Raw genomic sequence first — 23072 nt, 5'->3', positions numbered from 1 at the left:
TCCCCGATAGTTTCCTGGACACTAATGTCATCATAGCGAGAGTCATGACTCCTTGATTTATCTCTATGGTCGTAATGCTGTCCACACCATTTATCCTGAATCTGCTCTCTGTCAAATAGACTCTGCATAGCCACGCTGCATTGGACATGCCTCTCCTCTCCTCCCCTATGCCTTTCTAATGAACCTTGAGGGAAATGACAGTGCAACACACACACACACACACACACACACACACACACACACACACACACACACACACACACACACACACACACACACACACACACACACACACACACACACACACACACACACACACACACACACACACAAGACGGGTGATTTGTGTGATATAACAAATGGGGATCCAGCTAGGGGGAATGATATGATAACTGATTAATATGTTAACTGAATGATATGATAACTGATTAATATGTTAACTGAATGATATGTTAACTGATTAATATGTTAACTGAATGATATGTTAACTGATTAATATGTTAACTGAATGATATGTTAACTGAATGATATGCTATCTGATTAAAATGTTAACTAATTGATATGATAACTGATTAATATGTTAACTAAATGATATGCTAACTGATTAAAATGTTAACTGAATGATATGTTTAACTGATTAATATGCTAACTGAACGATATGTTAACTGAATGATATACTAACTGATTAAAATGTTAAGTGAATGATATGCTAACTGAATGATATGCTAACTGAAAGATATGCTCACCGAATGATATGCTAACTGATTAATATGCTAACTGAATGATATGCTAACAGATTAATATGTTAGTTGTATTCATTAGATATTGAATAGTTGTATTCATTAGGTATAGTCTAGTTGTATTCATTAGGCATAGTGTAGTTGTAGTCATTAGGTATAGTGTAGTTGTATTCATTAGCTATTTTGTAGTTGTAGTCATTAGGTATAGTCTAGTTGTATTCATTAGGTATAGTGTAGTTGTAGTCATTAGGTATAGTGTAGTTGTATTCATTAGCTATTTTGTAGTTGTAGTCATTAGGTATAGTCTAGTTGTATTCATTAGGTATAGTGTAGTTGTATTCATTAGGTATAGTGTAGTTGTATTCATTAGCTATTTTGTAGTTGTAGTCATTAGGTATAGTCTAGTTGTAGTCATTAGGTATAGTCTAGTTGTAGTCATTAGGTATAGTCTAGTTGTATTCATTAGGTATGGTGTAGTTGTATTCATTAGCTATTTTGTAGTTGTAGTCATTAGGTATAGTCTAGTTGTAGTCATTAGGTATAGTGTAGTTGTAGTCATTAGGTATAGTGTAGTTGTAGTCATTAGGTATAGTGTAGTTGTATTCATTAGGTATAGTGTAGTTGTATTCATTAGGTATAGTGTAGTTGTATTCATTAGGTATAGTGTATTTGTAGTCATTAGGTATAGTGTAGTTGTAGTCATTAGGTATAGTGTAGTTGTATTCATTGGGTATAGTGTAGTTGTATTCATTAGCTATTTTGTAGTTGTAGACATTAGGTATGGTGTAGTTGTAGTCATTAGGTATAGTGTAGTTGTAGTCATTAGGTATAGTGTAGTTGTAGTCATTAGGCATAGTGTAGTTGTAGTCATTAGGTATAGTGTAGTTGTATTCATTAGGTATAGTGTAGTTGTATTCATTAGGTATAGTGTAGTTGTAGTCATTAGGTATAGTGTAGTTGTAGTCATTAGGTATAGTGTAGTTGTATTCATTAGGTATAGTGTAGTTGTATTCATTAGCTATTTTGTAGTTGTAGTCATTAGGTATAGTGTAGTTGTAGTCATTAGGTATAGTCTAGTTGTATTCATTAGGTATAGTCTAGTTGTAGTCATGAGGTATAGTCTAGTTGTATTCATTAGGTATAGTCTAGTTGTAGTCATGAGGTATAGTCTAGTTGTATTCATTAGGTATGGTGTAGTTGTATTCATTAGGTATAGTGTAGTTGTATTCATGAGGTATAGTCTAGTTGTATTCATTAGGTATAGTGTAGTTACAGTCATATGGTATAGTGTAGTTGTATTCATTAAGTATAGTGTCGTTGTATTCATTAGGTATAGTCTAGTTACAGTCATATGGTATAGTCTAGTTCTATTCATTAGGTATAGTCTAGTTACAGTCATATGGTAGAGTATAGTTGTAGTCATTCAGTATAGTGTAGTTGTATTCATTAGGTATGGTGTAGTTGTAGTCATTAGGTATAGTCTAGTTGTAGTCATTAGGTATAGTGTAGTTGTAGTCATTAGGTGTAGTGTAGTTGTATTCATTAGGTATAGTGTAGTTGTAGTCATATGGTATAGTGTAGTTGTATTCATTATTCATCTCCAAGGTGGCATAGCAGTTCAGACGTCTTTTGTCCTCGTCTTGTCGTGTCCTGTATATATATATATTTACAACTTTTTCACATACATTTTATTTTTATTTTCCATCAACTCATCTTCAAAACACTCTCCTGCAACCCGCCTCACCAATGTATATTTATAAAAAAATATTATTTACCTCAGATCTGTAATCCTCCAAGAAGCTAGCCAGAAACTCCAAGAAGCTAGCCTGAAACTCGGAACGGAACATACCGGACCAATTTTTCTCTCCATGTCCCTGGACATTCATACCCGGATCTCACAGCTAGCTAGCTGCTATCCGTGTGACCATCGGCCTTCGTCGATTCCGGAGCAAACATCAATTATTCCGGAGCTAGCAAGCTCCGTCAATCACTCCTGAGTTCCATCAATCACACCTGGGCTGCAGTCACCTATCCGGACCCGTTTTACTGCCTTCGCGGAGCCCCACCGGGCCTTCACAACTGGACTGCCGACGTTATCTACCCGAAGGAGTTATTCGGCCGGCTCCTCCGTCGCGACGTTACCTGAACGCCCATCTGCGGCCTGCTAACCGTTAGCTGTCTTACCGGCTGCTATCTGAATAGACAATCGGACAATTTTTTATTATTATTTTTTTATTTATATATTTTTTATTTTAAATTATTATTATTATCTTTTCTTCTTGGGCCTCTATAACTATATCTATTGTTTTTATTTTTGTTGTTGTTGTGTGATTTGGATTAATCCCCTCTACCACACGGAACCCCACTAATCTACTGACGGAACGTAAGGGGTGGCTAACAGACCTCCATCCTATGCTAGCTTGCTACCGATGCCCTGGCTAGCTGTCTAAATCACCAACCAACCTCTCCACTCACCGGACCCTTTTGATCACTCGACTAAGCATGCCTATCCTTAATGTCAATATGTCTTGTCCATTTCTGTTCTGGTTAGTGTTTAGTGGCTTATTTCACTGTAGAGCCTCTAGTCCTGCTCACTATACCTTATCCAACCTATTAGTTCCACCACCCACACATGCAATGACATCTCCTGGTTTCAACGATGTTTCTAGAGACAATATCTCTCTCTTCATCACTCAATACCTAGGTTTACCTCCACTGTATTCACATCCTACCATACATTTGTCTGTACATTATACCTTGATGCTATTTTATCGCCCCCAGAAACCTCCTTTTACTCTATGTTCCAGACGTTCTAGACGACCAATTCTCATAGCTTTTAGCCGTACCCTTATTCTACTCCTCCTATGTTCCTCTGGCGATGTAGAGGTGAATCCAGGCCCTGCAGTGCCTAGCTCCACTCCTATTCCCCAGGCGCTCTCTTTTGACGACTTCTGTAACCGTAATAGCCTTGGTTTCATGCATGTTAACATTAGAAGCCTCCTCCCTAAGTTTGTTCTATTCACTGCTTTAGCACACTCTGCCAACCCGGATGTTCTAGCTGTGTCTGAATCCTGGCTTAGGAAGACCACCAAAAATTCTGAAGTTTTAATTCCAAACTACAACATTTTCAGACAAGATAGAACTGCCAAAGGGGGCGGTGTTGCAATTTACTGCAAAGATAGCCTGCAGAGTTCTGTCCTACTATCCAGGTCTGTACCCAAACAATTTGAACTTCTACTTTTAAAAATCCACCTCTCTAAAAACAAGTCTCTCACCGTTGCCGCCTGCTATAGACCACCCTCTGCCCCCAGCTGTGCTCTGGACACCATATGTGAACTGATTGCCCCCCATCTATCTTCAGAGTTCGTGCTGCTAGGCGACCTAAACTGGAACATGCTTAACACCCCAGCCATCCTACAATCTAAACTTGATGCCCTCAATCTCACACAAATAATCAATGAACCTACCAGGTACCTCCCCAAAACCTTAAACACGGGCACCCTCATAGATATCATCCTAACCAACTTCCCCTCTAAATACACCTCTGCTGTCTTCAACCAAGATCTCAGCGATCACTGCCTCATTGCCTGCATCCGTAATGGGTCAGCGGTCAAACGACCTCCACTCATCACTGTAAAACGCTCCCTGAAACACTTCTGCGAGCAGGCCTTTCTAATCGACCTGGCCGGGGTATCCTGGAAGGATATTGATCTCATCCCGTCAGTAGAGGATGCCTGGATATTTTTTAAAAATGCCTTCCTAACCATCTTAAATAAACATGCCCCATTCAAGAAATTTAGAACCAGGAACAGATATAGCCCTTGGTTCTCCCCAGACCTGACTGCCCTTAACCAACACAAAAACATCCTATGGCGTTCTGCATTAGCATCGAACAGCCCCCGTGATATGCAGCTGTTCAGGGAAGCTAGAAATCATTATACACAGGCAGTTAGAAAAGCCAAGGCTAGCTTTTTCAAGCAGAAATTTGCTTCCTGCAACACTAACTCAAAAAAGTTCTGGGACACTGTAAAGTCCATGGAGAATAAGAACACCTCCTCCCAGCTGCCCACTGCACTGAAGATAGGAAACACTGTCACCACTGATAAATCCACCATAATTGAGAATTTCAATAAGCATTTTTCTACGGCTGGCCATGCTTTCCACCTGGCTACTCCTACCCCGGACAACAGCACTGCACCCCCAACAGCAACTCGCCCAAGCCTTCCCCATTTCTCCTTCTCCCAAATCCATTCAGCTGATGTTCTGAAAGAGCTGCAAAATCTGGACCCCTACAAATCAGCCGGGCTAGACAATCTGGACCCTTTCTTTCTAAAATTATCTGCCGAAATTGTTGCCACCCCTATTACTAGCCTGTTCAACCTCTCTTTCGTGTCGTCTGAGATTCCCAAAGATTGGAAAGCAGCTGCGGTCATCCCCCTCTTCAAAGGGGGGGACACTCTTGACCCAAACTGCTACAGACCTATATCTATCCTACCGTGCCTTTCTAAGGTCTTCGAAAGCCAAGTCAACAAACAGATTACCGACCATTTCGAATCTCACCATACCTTCTCTGCTATGCAATCTGGTTTCAGAGCTGGTCATGGGTGCACCTCAGCCACGCTCAAGGTCCTAAACGATATCTTAACCGCCATCGATAAGAAACATTACTGTGCAGCCGTATTCATTGATCTGGCCAAGGCTTTCGACTCTGTCAATCACCATATCCTCATCGGCAGACTCGACAGCCTTGGTTTCTCAAATGATTGCCTCGCCTGGTTCACCAACTACTTCTCTGATAGAGTTCAGTGTGTCAAATCGGAGGGTCTGCTGTCCGGACCTCTGGCAGTCTCTATGGGGGTGCCACAGGGTTCAATTCTTGGACCGACTCTCTTCTCTGTATACATCAATGAGGTCGCTCTTGCTGCTGGTGAGTCCCTGATCCACCTCTACGCAGACGACACCATTCTGTATACTTCCGGCCCTTCTTTGGACACTGTGTTAACAACCCTCCAGGCAAGCTTCAATGCCATACAACTCTCCTTCCGTGGCCTCCAATTGCTCTTAAATACAAGTAAAACTAAATGCATGCTCTTCAACCGATCGCTACCTGCACCTACCCGCCTGTCCAACATCACTACTCTGGACGGCTCTGACTTAGAATACGTGGACAACTACAAATACTTAGGTGTCTGGTTAGACTGTAAACTCTCCTTCCAGACCCATATCAAACATCTCCAATCCAAAGTTAAATCTAGAATTGGCTTCCTATTTCGCAACAAAGCATCCTTCACTCATGCTGCCAAACATACCCTTGTAAAACTGACCATCCTACCAATCCTCGACTTTGGCGATGTCATTTACAAAATAGCCTCCAATACCCTACTCAACAAATTGGATGCAGTCTATCACAGTGCAATCCGTTTTATCACCAAAGCCCCATATACTACCCACCATTGTGACCTGTACGCTCTCGTTGGCTGGCCCTCGCTTCATACTCGTCGCCAAACCCACTGGCTCCATGTCATCTACAAGACCCTGCTAGGTAAAGTCCCCCCTTATCTCAGCTCGCTGGTCACCATAGCATCTCCCACCTGTAGCACACGCTCCAGCAGGTATATCTCTCTAGTCACCCCCAAAACCAATTCTTTCTTTGGCCGCCTCTCCTTCCAGTTCTCTGCTGCCAATGACTGGAACGAACTACAAAAATCTCTGAAACTGGAAACACTTATCTCCCTCACTAGCTTTAAGCACCAACTGTCAGAGCAGCTCACAGATTACTGCACCTGTACATAGCCCACCTATAATTTAGCCCAAACAACTACCTCTTTCCCAACTGTATTTAATTTTAATTTATTTATTTATTTTGCTCCTTTGCACCCCATTATCTTTTTATTTCTACTTTGCACATTCGTCCATTGCAAAACTACCATTCCAGTATTTTACTTGCTATATTGTATTTACTTTGCCATCATGGCCTTTTTTGCCTTTACCTCCCTTCTCACCTCATTTGCTCACATTGTATATAGACTTGTTTATACTGCATTATTGACTGTATGTTTGTTTTTACTCCATGTGTAACTCTGTGTCGTTTTATCTGTCGAACTGCTTTGCTTTATCTTGGCCAGGTCGCAATTGTAAATGAGAACTTGTTCTCAACTTGCCTACCTGGTTAAATAAAGGTAAAATAAAAAATAAATAAATAAAAGGTATAGTGTAGTTGTAGTCATTAGGTATAGTGTAGTTGTAGTCAATAGGTGTAGTGTAGTTGTAGTCATTAGGTGTAGTTGTACAACATACGTACCTAATGGAGGATGAAAACAGGACCAGTACAATCCCAGTGTTGCAGCACCTTCAATATCTCCACTTCATGCAGCTATGCATATACTGATAGCACAAAACATTAAGAACACCTGCTTTTTCCATGGCATAGACTGACCAGGGGAATCCAGCTGAAAGCTATGATCCCTTGTTGATTGTTAAATGCACTTCAATCAGTGTAGAGGAAGGAGAGGAGACAAGTTAAAGAAGGATTGTTAAGCCTCGAGACAGTTGAGACATGGATTGTGTTTGTGTGCCGTTCAAAGGGTGAAGGGGCAAGATTGAAGTGCCTTTGAGCAGGGTATGGTAGTAGGTACCAGGCACACTGGTTTGTGTCAAGAACTGCTACGCTGCTGGGTGTTTCACGCTCAACAGTTTCCTGGGTTTTTCACGAATGGTCCACCACCCAAATGACATCCAGCCAACTGGACACAACTGTACAACTGTACAACTGTGCAACTGTACAACTGTACAACTGTACAACTGTGCAACTGTGCAACTGTACAACTGTGCAACTGTACAACTGTGAAACTGTGCACAACTGTACAACTGTGCAACTGTGCAACTATACAACTATACAACTGTACAACTGTGCAACTGTACAACTGTACAACTGTGCAACTGTACAACTGTGCAACTGTGCAACTGTACAACTTTACAACTGTGCAACTGTACAACTGTACAACTGTATAACTGGGCAACTGTGCACAACTGTACAACTGTGCAACTGTACAACTGTACAACTGTGCAACTGTGCAACTGTATAACTGTGCAACTGTACAACTTTACAACTGTGCAACTGTACAACTGTAAATCAAATCAAATCAAATTTATTTATATAGCCCTTCGTACATCAGCTGATATCTCAAAGTGCTGTACAGAAACCCAGCCTAAAACCCCAAACAGCAAGCAATGCAGGTGTAGAAGCACGGTGGCTAGGAAAAACTCCCTAGAAAGGCCAATACCTAGGAAGAAACCTAGAGAGGAACCAGGCTATGTGGGGTGGCCAGTCCTCTTCTGGCTGTGCCGGGTGGAGATTATAACAGAACATGGTCAAGATGTTCAATGTTCATAAATGACCAGCATGGTCGAATAATAATAAGGCAGAACAGTTGAAACTAGAGCAGCAGCACAGTCAGGTGGAAGTTGAAACTGGAGCAGCAGCATGGCCAACTGTACAACTATACAACTGTGCAACTGTACAACTGTACAACTGTACAACTGTACAACTATACAACTGTACAACTGTACAACTATACAACTGTACAACTATACAACTGTGCAACTCAATATTAGGAAGATGTACCCAATGTTTTATACATTCAGTGTATATCTTTCCTGCAGCATCCCATTGTAGAAAGTTAACGGTGACTGACTGTGTGGTGTCTTCTACCTGACTGACAATAAATCAGTTTCAGTAGGTGGTGACGGAAATGGATTCTGTCTGAACTGGGTCCTCACTACAGCCCTACATTACATTTGGTTCGTTTCCAAAAAGAGATAAATGAATGGAGGCAGGTTAATCACCAGCTTCCTGTTTCAACACCAATTTCTCACTATGTGAATCCCTTGACTGAGAGTAAACCCAGCCCAGTAGGGGCCTCAGTAAGTTGTAGTGAGTAAACCCAGCCCAGTAGGGGCCTCAGTAAGTTGTAGTGAGTAAATCAAGCCCAGTAGGGCCTCAGTAGGTGGTAGTGAGGAAATCAAGCCCAGTAGGGGCCTCAGTAAGTTGTAGTGAGTAAATTAAGCCCAGTAGGTCCTCAGTAGGTTATAGTGAGTAAACCCAGCCCAGTAGGGGCCTCAGTAAGTTCTAGTGAGTAAATGAAGCCCAGTAGGGACCTCAGTAGGTGGTAGTGAGTAAACCCAGCCCAGTAGGGGCCTCAGTAGGTTGTAGTGAATAAATCAAGCCCAGTAGGGGCCTCAGTAGGCTGTAGTGAGTAAATCAAGCCCAGTAGGGCCTCAGTAGGTTATAGTGAGTAAACCCAGCCCAGTAGGGACCTCAGTAGGTTGTAGTGAGTAAACCCAGCCCAGTAGGGCCTCAGTAGGTTGTAGTGAGGCAATCAAGCCCAGTAGTGGCCTCAGTAGGTTGTAGTGAGTAAATCAAGCCCAGTAGGGCCTCAGTAGGTTGTAGTGAGTAAACCCAGCCCAGTAGGGGCCTCAGTAGGTTGTAGTGAGTAAACCCAGCCCAGTAGGGCCTCAGTAGGTGGTAGTGAGTAAACCCAGCCCAGTAGGGCCTCAGTAGGTTGTAGTGAGTAAACCCAGCCCAGTAGGGACCTCAGTAGGTGGTAGTGCATAAACCCAGCCCAGTAGGGGCCTCAGTAGGTGGTAGTGAGTAAACCCAGCCCAGTAGGGGCCTCAGTAGGTGGTAGTGAGTAAACCCAGCCCAGTAGGGGCCTCAGTAGGTGGTAGTGGAAATGGATCCTCTCTGCATCGTCCAATAGCCGTAAATCATTTGTCCTTTTCTCCCCTATTTATTTAACAAAGGAGGATATTTAACAGGCTCCTCCAGGCCTTGTTGTTGAAGGGCCTGTCCCTGTGTGCCTATTGTAATGTATTGACGCGCGCACACGCACCCGCCTATTGTCACAAAGACTGACTGTCAGCTCTCAGGCAATCTCCCCTCTCTGATTACTACTGAGGGTTAGAAGAGAAACCAATAAATAGTGAATATGGGAGACTTCTTCACCGCATATTGTTCACTCTAATCAATTCAAGCTTTTCTGCTGAAGGAACGATTCTCCTGTGTCTGTCAGTTACTCAAGAGGATTCTGGAACACTTTTAAAATAACCAATATCATTCATTCCAGTTGTTTTTACCCTTCTGTTCTGAGGTTGCCCTGCAGCAACGCTGATAGAAAACATTCACGATGTCTGTCTTTGTATGTGTGATTCAATCAAACTGAATGTGCGGATGTTATTCAATTCACTTACAAGCGGCAATATTCAAGCAGAGATAAAATGGTAGAATCAGAGCACGTAATGTCGTGATTCATAATGGTTCATATATTTCCGTTAACAGTATAGTATCCTGATAATTGCTATCTCACGTTAGTTCTTTACCACATCATCAGGGTAGACAGGCTGCTGCTTGCATTCTTAGTATGTCCCTCCTGTGTGTGTGTGTTTGTGTGTGTTTATGTGTGTTTGTGTGTGTTTGTGTGTGCTTGTATGTGTTTGTGTGTGTTTGTGTGTGTTTGTATGTGTGTGTGTGTGTGTGTGTGTGTGTGTGTGTGTGTTTGTTTGCGCACGGCCACATCTGTGTGTGTATGCATGTGTGTGTGTGTGTACGCTTGTGTGCGTGCATGCGTTCATGTATCAGTGCGTGTGCTTTCCTCCAGCGGGTGTACCGTGGTGCTTTAGGACACTGTGCTAGGCTAGCTCTGGCCTCTGCTGCCCTACAGCTGTGTTGTCATGCATGGATAACACTGGGCTGTTTCCCCATTCTACATGCTGCTGTCCACAATTATTCAGCCCACTGACACTCACACATGGAGACACTCTGTTAAAATGTAGCTCCAGAGGAACCAAGTGAAGCCCTCTTGTTCTCTGTACCTCTTTACTTACATCAGGGCTTCATAAACCATACGCACTACATAAGCAGTAGCCTACCAACAGGAAGCACTTCAAGTATTTCCTGTGTTGTGTTCATCTTCCCAGTCATCTGCTCCACCCATTGAACTAATCTAACACGATCATGTGTCAGGTAGCTAGCTTTCCTGGATCTGCACTCACTCCCTCCCTTCCTTCCTTCCTTCCTTCCTCACTCCCTTCCTTCCTCCCTTCCTCGCTCCCTTACTCACTCCCTCCCTTCCTTCCTTCCTCGCTCCCTTCCTTCCTCCCTTCCTCCCTTCCTTCCTCCCTTCCTCCCTCCCTTACTCCCTCCCTCCCTTCCTTCCTTCCTTCCTTCCTTCCTTCCTTCCTTCCTTCCTTCCTTCCTCGCTCCCTTCCTCGCTACCTTCCTTCCTCCCTTCCTCGCTCCCTTACACACTCCCTCCCTTCCTTCCTTCCTTCCTCGCTACCTTCCTTCCTCCCTTCCTCCCTTCCTTCCTCCCTTCCTCCCTCCCTTACTCCCTCCCTCCCTTCCTTCCTTCCTTCCTTCCTCGCTCCCTTCCTCCCTTCCTCCCTCCCTTCCTCCCTTCCTCCCTCCCTTACTCACTCCCTCCCTTCCTTCCTTCCTTCCTTCCTTCCTTCCTCCCTTCCTCCCTCCCTTCCTCGCTCCCTGTCCCTTCTTTTCACCCGTCTGGTGTTATTTTACTTAACTGCTTGCCTTCACACGAAGGTGTCAGCTTGGCTGGGTTTCCTCTGCTTCTTCCTCAACAGACATGTCACAACTGAAATGTCATCCATTGTGTGACGTAACAGAGCCACAGTCTGGGCTCAATGTGGAATGGGAGGCGAAGGACAGGCGAGGACATGAGTACCATGATAAACTACGGTTGATATTTTGGTGAATTACCCCGGCTGTATCCTTTTGTTTACACAAAACCACAGTTCATACGATGAACCACTTTGGGAGTAAGTGTTTAAATGAATGCCTTCATGTGCTCTACTTCCTGACCATTTTGGTGATGTATCTATTATTTCTACCCCAGAATAACATCCAATCTAATCCAAGTCTTATCCAACTCATCAAATGCATTAGCTAGCTCTGTCCCTTCTAGAGGGAGGAAGGTGGGACGGAAAGCTGTGGTAGCGGGAGCTAAATCTGGGTCATCCTATCAAACCCGTAGCAAATCCTAGTAGGCATCTTTATCTTTGTGTGGGTGAAATAATAATTGCCATATTGTGTTTGTCCCAGCAGCATCTGCATAATAGCCATAATTCTGTGCAGACTACAAGTGTCTGAAGCTTCAGGGCTAATGATAGTGCAGTGGGGGTAACAGAGCTCCCAATAATGCTTTACCCCAGAACCAATATGCAGTTTAACACTGAATTGGCAAATATGCAGCTCCCATTTGAGGTTTATGTGTGAAATGTTACCCTTGTTGACTATCACGTCTTCACCATCACCACATCATGTAGTTTAAAGTTGTGATGCTCCACCATCACATAGCCTTGCTAGTATTCTCAGAGTGTGCTAGCTAATGGCTCAATCTCAATGAGTCTTTCTGTGATCCTTTCGATCTTATCTCCTTGCCTACTTAATCGTATTGGACGAGAGGTCCAAGGTTCCCTCCCTACAGACCTCCACCTTCTTATCGTATTGGACGAGAGGTCCAAGTTCCCTCCCTACGGACGACCTCCTTCTGATCGTATTGGACGAGAGGTCCAAGTTCCCTCCCTACAGACTTCCTCCTTCTTATTGTATTGGACGAGAGGCCCTTTGTTTCCTTCTTCTCCAATCGTTGTGAGAAGGAAGCGAGGATCAAGGAAAGATTACCAGTGACTGGGCCAGGGTAACTGGTTGTATCTATGAATGGGCCAGTGTAACTGTGACTGGGCCAGTGTTACTGTGACTGGGCCAGGGTAACAGGTTGTATCTGTGGATGGGCCAGTGTAACTGTGACTGGGCCAGGGTAACTGGTTGTATCTGTGAATGGGCCAGGGTAACTGTGACTGGGCCAAGGTATCTGGTTGAATCTGTGACTGGGCCAGGGTACTGGTTGTATCTGTGAATGGGCCAGGGTATCTGTGAATGGGCCAGGGTAACTGGTTGTATCTGTGAATGGGTCAGGGTATCTGGTTGAATCTGTGACTGGGCCAGGGTAACTGATTTTATCTGTGACTGGGCCAGGGTAACTGGTTGTATCTGTGACTGGGCCAGGGTAACTGGTTGTATCTGTGAATGGGCCAGGGTAACTGGTTGAATCTGTGACTGGGCCAGGGTAACTGGTTGTATCTGTGACTGGGCCATGGTATCTGGTTGTATCTCTGACTCGGCCAGGGTAACTGGTTGTATCTGTGACTGGGCCAGGGTATCTGGTTGAATCTGTGACTGGGCCAGGGTACTGGTTGTATCTGTGAATGGGCCAGGGTATCTGTGAATAGGCCAGGGTATCTGGTTGAATCTGTGACTGGGCCAGGGTAACTGGTTGTATCTGTGACTGGGCCAGGGTAACTGGTTGTATCTGTGACTGGGCCAGGGTAACTGGTTGTATCTGTGACTGGGCCAGGGTAACTGGTTGTATCTGTGACTGGGCCAGGGTAACTGGTTGTATCTGTGACTGGGTCAGGGTAACTGGTTGTATCTGTGAATGGGTCAGGGTATCTGGTTGTATCTGTGACTGGGCCAGGGTAACTGGTTGTATCTGTGAATGGGTCAGGGTATCTGGTTGAATCTGTGACTGGGTCAGGGTAACTGTTTTTTTCTGTGACTGGGCCAGGGTAACTGTTGTATCTGTGACTGGGCCAGGGTATCTGGTTGAATCTGTGAGGGAGCTCTGTAGCGCCTTGCGGTCGGATGCCAAGCAGTTGCCGTACCAAGCGATGATGCAGCCATTCAAGATGCTCTCAATGGTGCAGCTGTTGAATCTTTTCAGCCTCAGGAGGGGGAAGAGGTGTTGCCGTGCCCTCTTCACAACAGCGTTGGTGTGTTTAGACCATGATAAATCCTTAGTGATTTGGACAACTAGGAACTTGAAACTCTCAACCTGCTCCACAACATCCCTGTTGATGTGGATGGGGGCATGCATGGCCCTCTGTTTCCTGTAGCCCTCAGCTCATTTGTCTTGCTGACGTTCAGGGAGAAGTAGTTGTCCTGGTAACCGCACTGCCAGATCTCAGACCCCCTCGCTATAGGCTGTCTTATCGTTGTCGGTGATCAGGCCTACCACTGTCGTGTCATCTGCAAACTTAATAAGGGTGTTGGAGTCGTTCGCGGCCACGCAGTCGTAGGTAAACAGGAAGTACAGGAGAGGACTAAGCATGTGAAGGGCCGCCGTGTTGAGGGTCAACGTGGCGGATGTGTTGTTGCCTACCCTCACCACCTGGGGGGCGACCCGTCAGGATGTCCAGGATACAGTTGCAGAGGAAGGTGTTTAATCCCAGGGTCCTTAGCTTAGTGATGAGATTGGAGGGCACTAAGGTGTTGAACACTGAGCTGTAGTCAATGAACAGAATTCTCAAGTAGGTGCTCCCTTTGTCCAGGTGGGAAAAGGCAGTGTGGATCTGTCATCTGTGGATCTATTGGGGTGGTATAGACATTGGAGTGGGTCCAGGGTGTCTGGGATGATGGTGCTGATGTGAACCATGGCTACTGGCATGACGTTGCCCTGTTGGGGGAGGTTTATGACCCCCCCCCCCCATAAATACCTTTCCCCCTTTTCGCTCCACTCTACAGAATGGAAAGCCCTTTGTTAACATAGAGAGAGAGTACACGTTACTGAACATAACGCGCCAATGTAAACTGAGATTTTTGGATATAAATATGAACTTTATCGAACACAACATACATGTATTGTGTAACATAAAGTCCTAGGAGTGTCATCTGATGAAGATCATCAAAGGTTAGTGATTAATTTTATCTCTATTTTTGCTTTTTCTGACTCCTCTCTTTGGCCGGAAAAATGGCTGTGTTTTTCTGTGAATAGGTGCTGACCTAACATAATGATATGTTGTGCTTTCGTTGTAAAGCCTTTTTGAAATCGGACACTGTGGTTGGATTAACAACAAGATTATCTTTAAAATGGTGTAAAATACTTATGTCTGAGGGATTTTAATTATGAGATTTCTGTTGTTTTGAATTTGGCGCCCTGCACTTTCACTGGCTGTTGTCAAATCGATCCCGTTAACGGGATCCCAGCCATAAGAAGTTGTTAATATAGATAGTTTACCTTGCCATTCTTGGGCACAGGGACTGTGGTGGTCAGCTTGAAACATGTAGTTATTACAAACTGGGTCAAGGAGAGGTTGAAAATGTCAGTGAATTCACTTGCCAGCTGGTCAGTGCGTGCTCTGAGTGCGCGTCCTGGTAATCCGTCTGGCCCTGCGGCCTTGTTAGTCTTGACCTGTTGAAAGGTCTTACATCAGCTACGGAGAGCGTGATCACACAGTAATCTGGAAGAGCTGGTGCTCTCATGTATGGTTCAGTATTGCTAGCCTCAAAGCAAGAATATAAGGTTTTTAGCTTGACATCTCTCAGCTGGGTTTCCCTTTGTAATCCATGATAGTTTGTAAGTCCTGCCACATCTGATGAGCACCAGAGCCGGTGTAGTAGGATTCAATCTTGATTCTATATTGTTCATCGGAGGGAACTAAAGGCTGGATGTTGTAATTCATGGCTTCTATGTATGTACAGTCACTGAGGGGAAGCCAGAGACTGCTCTGTTAAACTCCTCAATGCCATTTTATTAATCCTGGAACATATTCCTATCTGTGCTAGTGAAACAGTCCTGTTGCTTTGCATCCGCTTCATCAGACTATTTCCGTATTGAGCTTGTAACTGGTACTTCCTGTGAGTTTTGCTTATAAAGAGGATAGAGTTATGGTCAGATTTGCCAAATGGAGGGCGAGCTTTGTATGCGTCTATGTTGTGTGGAGAAAAGGTGATCTAGATTTTTTTTCACCTCTAAGTTGCACAGGTGACATGCTTGTAGAAATGAGGTCAAAAGGATTTCAGTTTTCCTGCATTAAAGTCACCGGCCACTAGGAGTGCCGCCTCTGGGTGAACATTTTATTTTTTGCTTGTGGCCTTATACAGCTCGTTGAGTGCTGTCTTAATGCCAGCATCGGTTCTTGGTAGTAAATAGTCAGCTACAATATAGATAACTCTCTTGGTAAATAGTGTGGTCTACAGCTTATCATGAGGTATTCTTACTCAGGCGAGGAGAACGTTGAGACTTCCTTAATATTAGAGATGGCACACAAGCTGTTGTTAAGAAAAAGACACACACCCCCTACCCTGAGCTTCCCAACGTCACCGTTATGTCCTGCCAATGTATCGAAAACCAGCTAGATTTCTATTTACCATGTCCTTGTTCAGCCATGACTCGGAGAAACGTAGGATATTACAGTTCTTCAGATTACGTTGGTAGGATAGTCTCGAACGGAGCTCATCCAGTTTATTCTCCAGTGATTGCACATTCGCCAATAGAACGTAGGGTAGCGGCGGTGTATCCACTCTCCGACGTAGTCTCATCAGGTATCCCGCACGCCGGCCTCTGTAGTGCCGTCTCCTCCATTTTCATGTGTCTGTGGATTTGTTCCTGGATCCTGGGATAATCAACATGTCTTTTGCCTCTGATTCATTGAAGTAGAGGTCCTCGTCGAAAACAAGGTCAGTGATAACTGTTCTGATGTCCAGAAGGTATTTTTAGGAAATGATGGTGGAAACATCATGTACAAAACATTTCAAGATCAGCACGGAACCCCACCCCCATAAAATAACACAAGATGGCCGCTATTCCCTCCAGCCATTTGAGTCAATGTCAGCCCAAATAATTAGCAGAGATTGTTTTTCCTTCTCAGTCAAAGATTTTTCCCAACACTTTCTGTCAGATGAAAAGTTACACAATATACAGTATATTGTTATATTATATTGTTTTATTATCCCATCCCACATGATTAGCCTCTTCTGTCTTCTAATGGTGGTCTGTAGTGAACATGGTAATAATGAACAGATATCAGAGAGCAGAGCAGCGTTGTGCAGAGGAATGTGCAGCTGCTCGTGGGCTGCTGTCAGGACGACTCATGTCCCACTATGACGGCTTAGGATCACTGTATCCTCCAGCCCCTGGCCTGACACTCAACTCTTCTTCCTCCTCTTTCTGCCACCCCTCCTTCTCAACCGTCCTCCTACTTCTCTTCCTCCTCTTTCTGCCACCCCTCCTTCTCAACCGTCCTCCTACTTCTCTTCCTCCTCTTTCTGCCACCCCTCCTTCTCAACCGTCCTCCTACTTCTCTTCCTCCTCTTTCTGCCACCCCTCCTTCTCAACCGTCCTCCTACTTCTCTTCCTCCTCTTTCTGCCACCCCTCCTTCTCAACCGTCTTCCTACTTCTCTTCCTCCTCTTTCTGCCACCCCTCCTTCTCAACCGTCCTCCTACTTCTCTTCCTCCTCTTTCTGCCACCCCTCCTTCTCAATCACCGTCCTCCTACTTCTCTTCCTCCTCTTTCTGCCACCCCCTCCTTCTCAACCGTCCTCCTACTTCTCTTCCTCCTCTTTCTGCCACCCCTCCTTCTCAACCGTCCTCCTACTTCTCTTCCTCCTCTTTCTGCCACCCCTCCTTCTCAACCGTCCTCCTACTTCTCTTCCTCCTCTTTCTGCCACCCCTCCTTCTCAACCGTCCTCCTACTTCTCTTCCTCCTCTTTCTGCCACCCCTCCTTCTCAACCGTCCTCCTACTTCTCTTCCTCCTCTTTCTGCCACCCCTCCTTCTCAACCGTCCTCCTACTTCTCTTCCTCCTCTTTCTGCCACCCCTCCTTCTCAACCGTCCTCCTACTTCTCTTCCTCCTCTTTCTGCCACCCCTCCTTTTCAACCGTCCTCCTACTTCTCTTCCTCCTCTTTCTGCCACCCCTCCTTCTCAACCGTCCTCCTACTTCTCTTCCCTCCTCTTTCTGCCACCCCTCCTTCTCAACCGTCCTCCTACTTCTCTTCCTCCTCTTTCTGCCACCCCTCCTTCTCAACCGTCCTCCTACTTCTCTTCCTCCTCTTTCTGCCACCCCTCCTTCTCAACCGTCCTCCTACTTCTCTTCCTCCTCTTTCTGCCACCCCTCCTTCTCAACCGTCCTCCTACTTCTCTTCCTCCTCTTCTTCTGCCACCCCTCCTTCTCAACCGTCCTCCTACTTCTCTTCCTCCTCTTTCTGCCACCCCTCCTTCTCAACCGTCCTCCTACTTCTCTTCCTCCTCTTTCTGCCACCCCTCCTTCTCAACCGTCCTCCTACTTCTCTTCCACCTCTTTCTGCCACCCCTCCTTCTCAACCGTCCTCCTACTTCTCTTCCTCCTCTTTCTGCCACCCCTCCTTCTCAACAGTCCTCCTACTTCTCTTCCTCCTCTTTCTGCCACCCCTCCTTCTCAACCGTCCTCCTACTTCTCTTCCTCCTCTTTCTGCCACCCCTCCTTCTCAACCGTCCTCCTACTTCTCTTCCTCCTCTTTCTGCCACCCCTCCTTCTCAACCGTCCTCCTACTTCTCTTCCTCCTCTTTCTGCCACCCCTCCTTCTCAACCGTCCTCCTACTTCTCTTCCTCCTCTTTCTGCCACCCCTCCTTCTCAACCGTCCTCCTACTTCTCTTCCTCCTCTTTCTGCCACCCCTCCTTCTCAACCGTCCTCCTACTTCTCTTCCTCCTCTTTCTGCCACCCCTCCTTCTCAACCGTCCTCCTACTTCTCTTCCTCCTCTTTCTGCCACCCCTCCTTCTCAACCGTCCTCCTACTTCTCTTCCTCCTCTTTCTGCCACCCCTCCTTCTCAACCGTCCTCCTACTTCTCTTCCTCCTCTTTCTGCCACCCCTCCTTTTCAACCGTCCTCCTACTTCTCTTCCTCCTCTTTCTGCCACCCCTCCTTCTCAACCGTCCTCCTACTTCTCTTCCTCCTCTTTCTGCCACCCCTCCTTCTCAACCGTCCTCCTACTTCTCTTCCTCCTCTTTCTGCCACCCCTCCTTCTCAACCGTCCTCCTACTTCTCTTCCTCCTCTTTCTGCCACCCCTCCTTCTCAACCGTCCTCCTACTTCTCTTCCTCCTCTTTCTGCCACCCCTCCTTCTCAACCGTCCTCCTACTTCTCTTCCTCCTCTTTCTGCCACCCCTCCTTCTCAACCGTCCTCCTACTTCTCTTCCACCTCTTTCTGCCACCCCTCCTTCTCAACCGTCCTCCTACTTCTCTTCCTCCTCTTTCTGCCACCCCTCCTTCTCAACCGTCCTCCTACTTCTCTTCCTCCTCTTTCTGCCACCCCTCCTTCTCAACCGTCCTCCTACTTCTCTTCCTCCTCTTTCTGCCACCCCTCCTTCTCAACCGTCCTCCTACTTCTCTTCCTCCTCTTTCTGCCACCCCTCCTTCTCAACCGTCCTCCTACTTCTCTTCCTCCTCTTTCTGCCACCCCTCCTTCTCAACCTTCCTCCTACTTCTCTTCCTCCTCTTTCTGCCACCCTCCTTCTCAACCGTCCTCCTACTTCTCTTCCTCCTCTTTCTGCCACCCCTCCTTCTCAAACCGTCCTCCTACTTCTCTTCCTCCTCTTTCTGCCACCCCTCCTTCTCAACCGTCCTCCTACTTCTCTTCCTCCTCTTTCTGCCACCCCTCCTTCTCAACCGTCCTCCTACTTCTCTTCCTCCTCTTTCTGCCACCCCTCCTTCTCAACCTTCCTCCTACTTCTCTTCCTCCTCTTTCTGCCACCCCTCCTGCTCAACCGTCCTCCTACTCTCTTCCTCCTCTTTCTGCCACCCCTCCTTCTCAACCGTCCTCCTACTTCTCTTCCTCCTCTTTCTGCCACCCCTCCTTCTCAAACCGTCCTCCTACTTCTCTTCCTCCTCTTTCTGCCACCCCTCCTTCTCAACCGTCCTCCTACTTCTCTTCCTCCTCTTTCTGCCACCCCTCCTTCTCAACCGTCCTCCTACTTCTCTTCCTCCTCTTTCTGCCACCCCTCCTTCTCAACCGTCCTCCTACTTCTCTTCCTCCTCTTTCTGCCACCCCTCCTTCTCAACCGTCCTCCTACTTCTCTTCCTCCTCTTTCTGCCACCCCTCCTTCTCAACCGTCCTCCTACTTCTCTTCCTCCTCTTCATCTTGTGTTTCCTTTATGAACTTTCTGTCTGCGTTTTATATTTTATCTGAATATTACATCCTCCCCAGTGAAGTCGAAACTATTACAAACATTAACTTTACAATTTCCATTAATTAAGAAAGCTAATCTTACCATGACGATGTCATTCAGCAGTGGAATATGTAATGTGTGAATTGTCATCCTTATCCGCACTTATGAAATTAATTACTTTACTAAATAAATTACTTAACAGAATTCTCAATTTTTCCATTAAGTTAAAAGATTGACTGACTGTGTCTGTGGCTGAGACAAAGGACATAAAACTAGCTCATTCATTCAATTAGGCTTAATTTAATAAGTAATATAGCAGTTACCTCCTGCAGCTATTCACATTTATTTTATTTGTATGAATTGACATAATTGGAAACATGATGAAATTATATTGGGATAAAACTGTCAGTGTTGTGTTTGTCATCTGAGGACGTTGGAGATGTGTGAGTATGTGAGGTCGTTTTGGAGATTGCAGAGGCTTTTTTCCACATAGGTTATTTTTATGGCAGCTTTGCTGCTTTTCGCCACAATAGGCTGGTTATATTCTGTAGCTATATAGCCAGTCAGCTTTGCTGAGCTGTGCACCTAGGATTGAGGATTTGTCCCTTTTGCTCTGAAAAATACTGTAGACAAAATATAACTATTTTCAGTATAGAAGGTGGGAGGTACACAAGGAGAATGTCAAGGACAACCTGTATATAAGACATTTTAAATGAAAGATTTACAAGACTTTTGAAACTTACTGTACATGTTTTTATCTGGTCGTCAGATCACTGGGTCGCTTGTTTAACGGCTCTGTAAAAGTCTGAAGTGGATCATTTTGATCCAGAGTCTTGCTAACATAAGTATCTCTGTTGTGAAGTTCAATGTGGACATAAGTATCTCTGTTGTGAATTTCAATGTGGACATAAGTATCTCTGTTGTGAAGTTCAATGTGGACATAAGTATCTCTGTTGTGAAGTTCAATGTGGACATAAGTATCTCTGTTGTGAAGTTCAATGTGGACATAAGTATCTCTGTTGTGAAGTTCAATGTGGACATAAGTATCTCTGTTGTGAAGTCCAATGTGAACAGCTGACATATTGGTTTTGGCAGGACACCTGAGGTGATGTTGCATTTGCCTGTGTGATCCCTCTCTGGCCAGACATAGTGTTGACAATGTATACTAATCCTACAGTCTCTACATCTGCATTGATTGCTGTTTTGGGGGATTTAGGCTGGGTTTCTGTACAGCACTTTGTGCAATCGGCTGATGTAAAAAGGGCTTTATAAATACATTTGATTGATTTACCTGATACCCGTAGCCTGCTTATCTCAGAATAAGACTTGAGAACTGTCCTGACATTCTACCAGTGACCTGTAGCTAGAACCTTACCTTCACCCTGCTAGAGGTACCTACCACAGACAGCACACAGGACTCAATAATAACTTGGTCTGACACACTCCTCCACAGGTTTTCCTTCTGTTTCTCTCTCTCCCTGCTACACATCGTACTCCTTTCGTTCAATGCAAATGTATTTCTCTTGATAGTACCTGTCTTGACGCTGAGAGAGCTACCTACCTCCCCTTGATGACTCAACAATAACACAGTGTGACACACAGGTACTCTCCCTCTCCCTCTCTCTCAATTCAATTCAATTCAAGGGGCTTTATTGGCCAAAGCCAGTGAGGTAGATAATATACAAAAGTGAAATAGACAATAAAAATTAACAGTAAACATTGCACATACAGAAGTTTCAAAACAATAAAGACAGTACAAATGTCATATATATATATATATAGTGTATATATACAGTGTTGTAACAGTGTACAAATGGTTAAAGTACACAAGGGAAAATAAATGAACATAAATATGGGTTGTATTTACAATGGTGTTTGTTCTTCACTGGTTGCCCTTTTCTCGTGGCAACAGGTCACAAATCTTGCTGCTGTGATGTCACACTGTGGAATTTCACCCAGTAGATATGAGTTTATCAAAATTGGGTTTGTTTTCAAATTCTTTGTGGATCAGTGTAATCTGAGGGAAATATGTCTCTCTAATATGGTCATACATTGGGCAGGAGGTTAGGAAGTGCAGCTCAGTTTCCACCTCATTTTGTGGGCAGTGAGCACATAGCCTGTCTTCTCTTGAGAGCCATGTCTGCCTACGGCGGCCTTTCTCAATAGCAAGGCTATGTTCACTGAGTCTGTACATAGGCAAAGCTTTCCTTAAGTTTGGGTCAGTCACAGTGGTCAGGTATTCTGCCACTATGTACTCTCTGTTTAGGGCCAAATAGCATTCTAGTTTGCTCTGTTTTTTTGTTAATTCTTTCCAATGTATCAAGTAATTATCTTTTTGTTTTCTCATGATTTGGTTGGGTGTAATTGTGTCGCTGTCCTGGGGCTCTGTGGGGTGTGTTTGTGTTTGTGAACAGAGCCCCAGGACCAGCTTGCTTAGGGGACTCTTCTCCAGGTTCATCTCTCTGTAGGTGATGGCTTTGTTATGGATGGTTTGAGAATCTCTTCCTTTTAGGTGGTTGTAGAATGTAAAGGCTCTTTTCTGGATTTTGATGATTAGTGGGTATCGGCCTAATTCTGCTCTGCATGCATTATTTTGTGTTCTACGTTGTACACGGAGGATATTGTTGCAGCATTCTGCATGCCGAGTCTCAATTTGGTGTTTGTCACATTTTGTGAATTCTTGAATGGTGAGCGGACCCCAGACCTCACAACCATAAAGGGCAATGGGCTCTATGACTGATTCAAGTATTTTTAGCCAGATCCTAATTGGTAAGTTGAATTTCATGTTCCTTCTGATGGCATAGAATGCCCTTCTTGCCTTGTCTCTCAGATCGTTCACAGCTTTGTTTAAGTTACCTGTGTCGCTGATGTTTAGGCCAAGGTATGTATAGTTTTTTGTGTGCTCTAGGGCAAAGGTGTCTAGATGGAATTTGTATTTGTGGTCCTGGCATCTGGACCTTTTTTGGAACACTATTATTTTGGTCTTACTGAGATTTACTGTCAGGGGCCCAGGTCTGGCAGAATCTAAGCAGAATATCTAGGTGCTGCTGTAGGCCCTCCTTGGTTGGTGACAGAAGCACCAGATCATCAGCAAACAGTAGACATTTGACTTCAGATTCTAGTAAGGTGAGGCTGGGTGCTTCAGATTGTTCTAGTGCCCGCGCCCATTCGTTGATATATATGTTGAAGAGGGTGGGGCTTAAGCTGCATCCCTGTCTCACCCCACGGCCCTGTGGGAAGAAATGTGTGTGTTTTTTGCCAATTTTAACTGCACACCTGTTGTTTATGTAAATGGATGTTTAATCCCCAATACCACTGTCTGTCTGTCTCTA

Source organism: Oncorhynchus kisutch, linkage group LG5 (genome assembly GCF_002021735.2).
Source record: "Oncorhynchus kisutch isolate 150728-3 linkage group LG5, Okis_V2, whole genome shotgun sequence".
Taxonomy (NCBI): domain Eukaryota; kingdom Metazoa; phylum Chordata; class Actinopteri; order Salmoniformes; family Salmonidae; genus Oncorhynchus; species Oncorhynchus kisutch.
The sequence above is the reverse complement of the archived record's forward strand: the minus strand, read 5'-3'. Positions refer to the sequence as shown.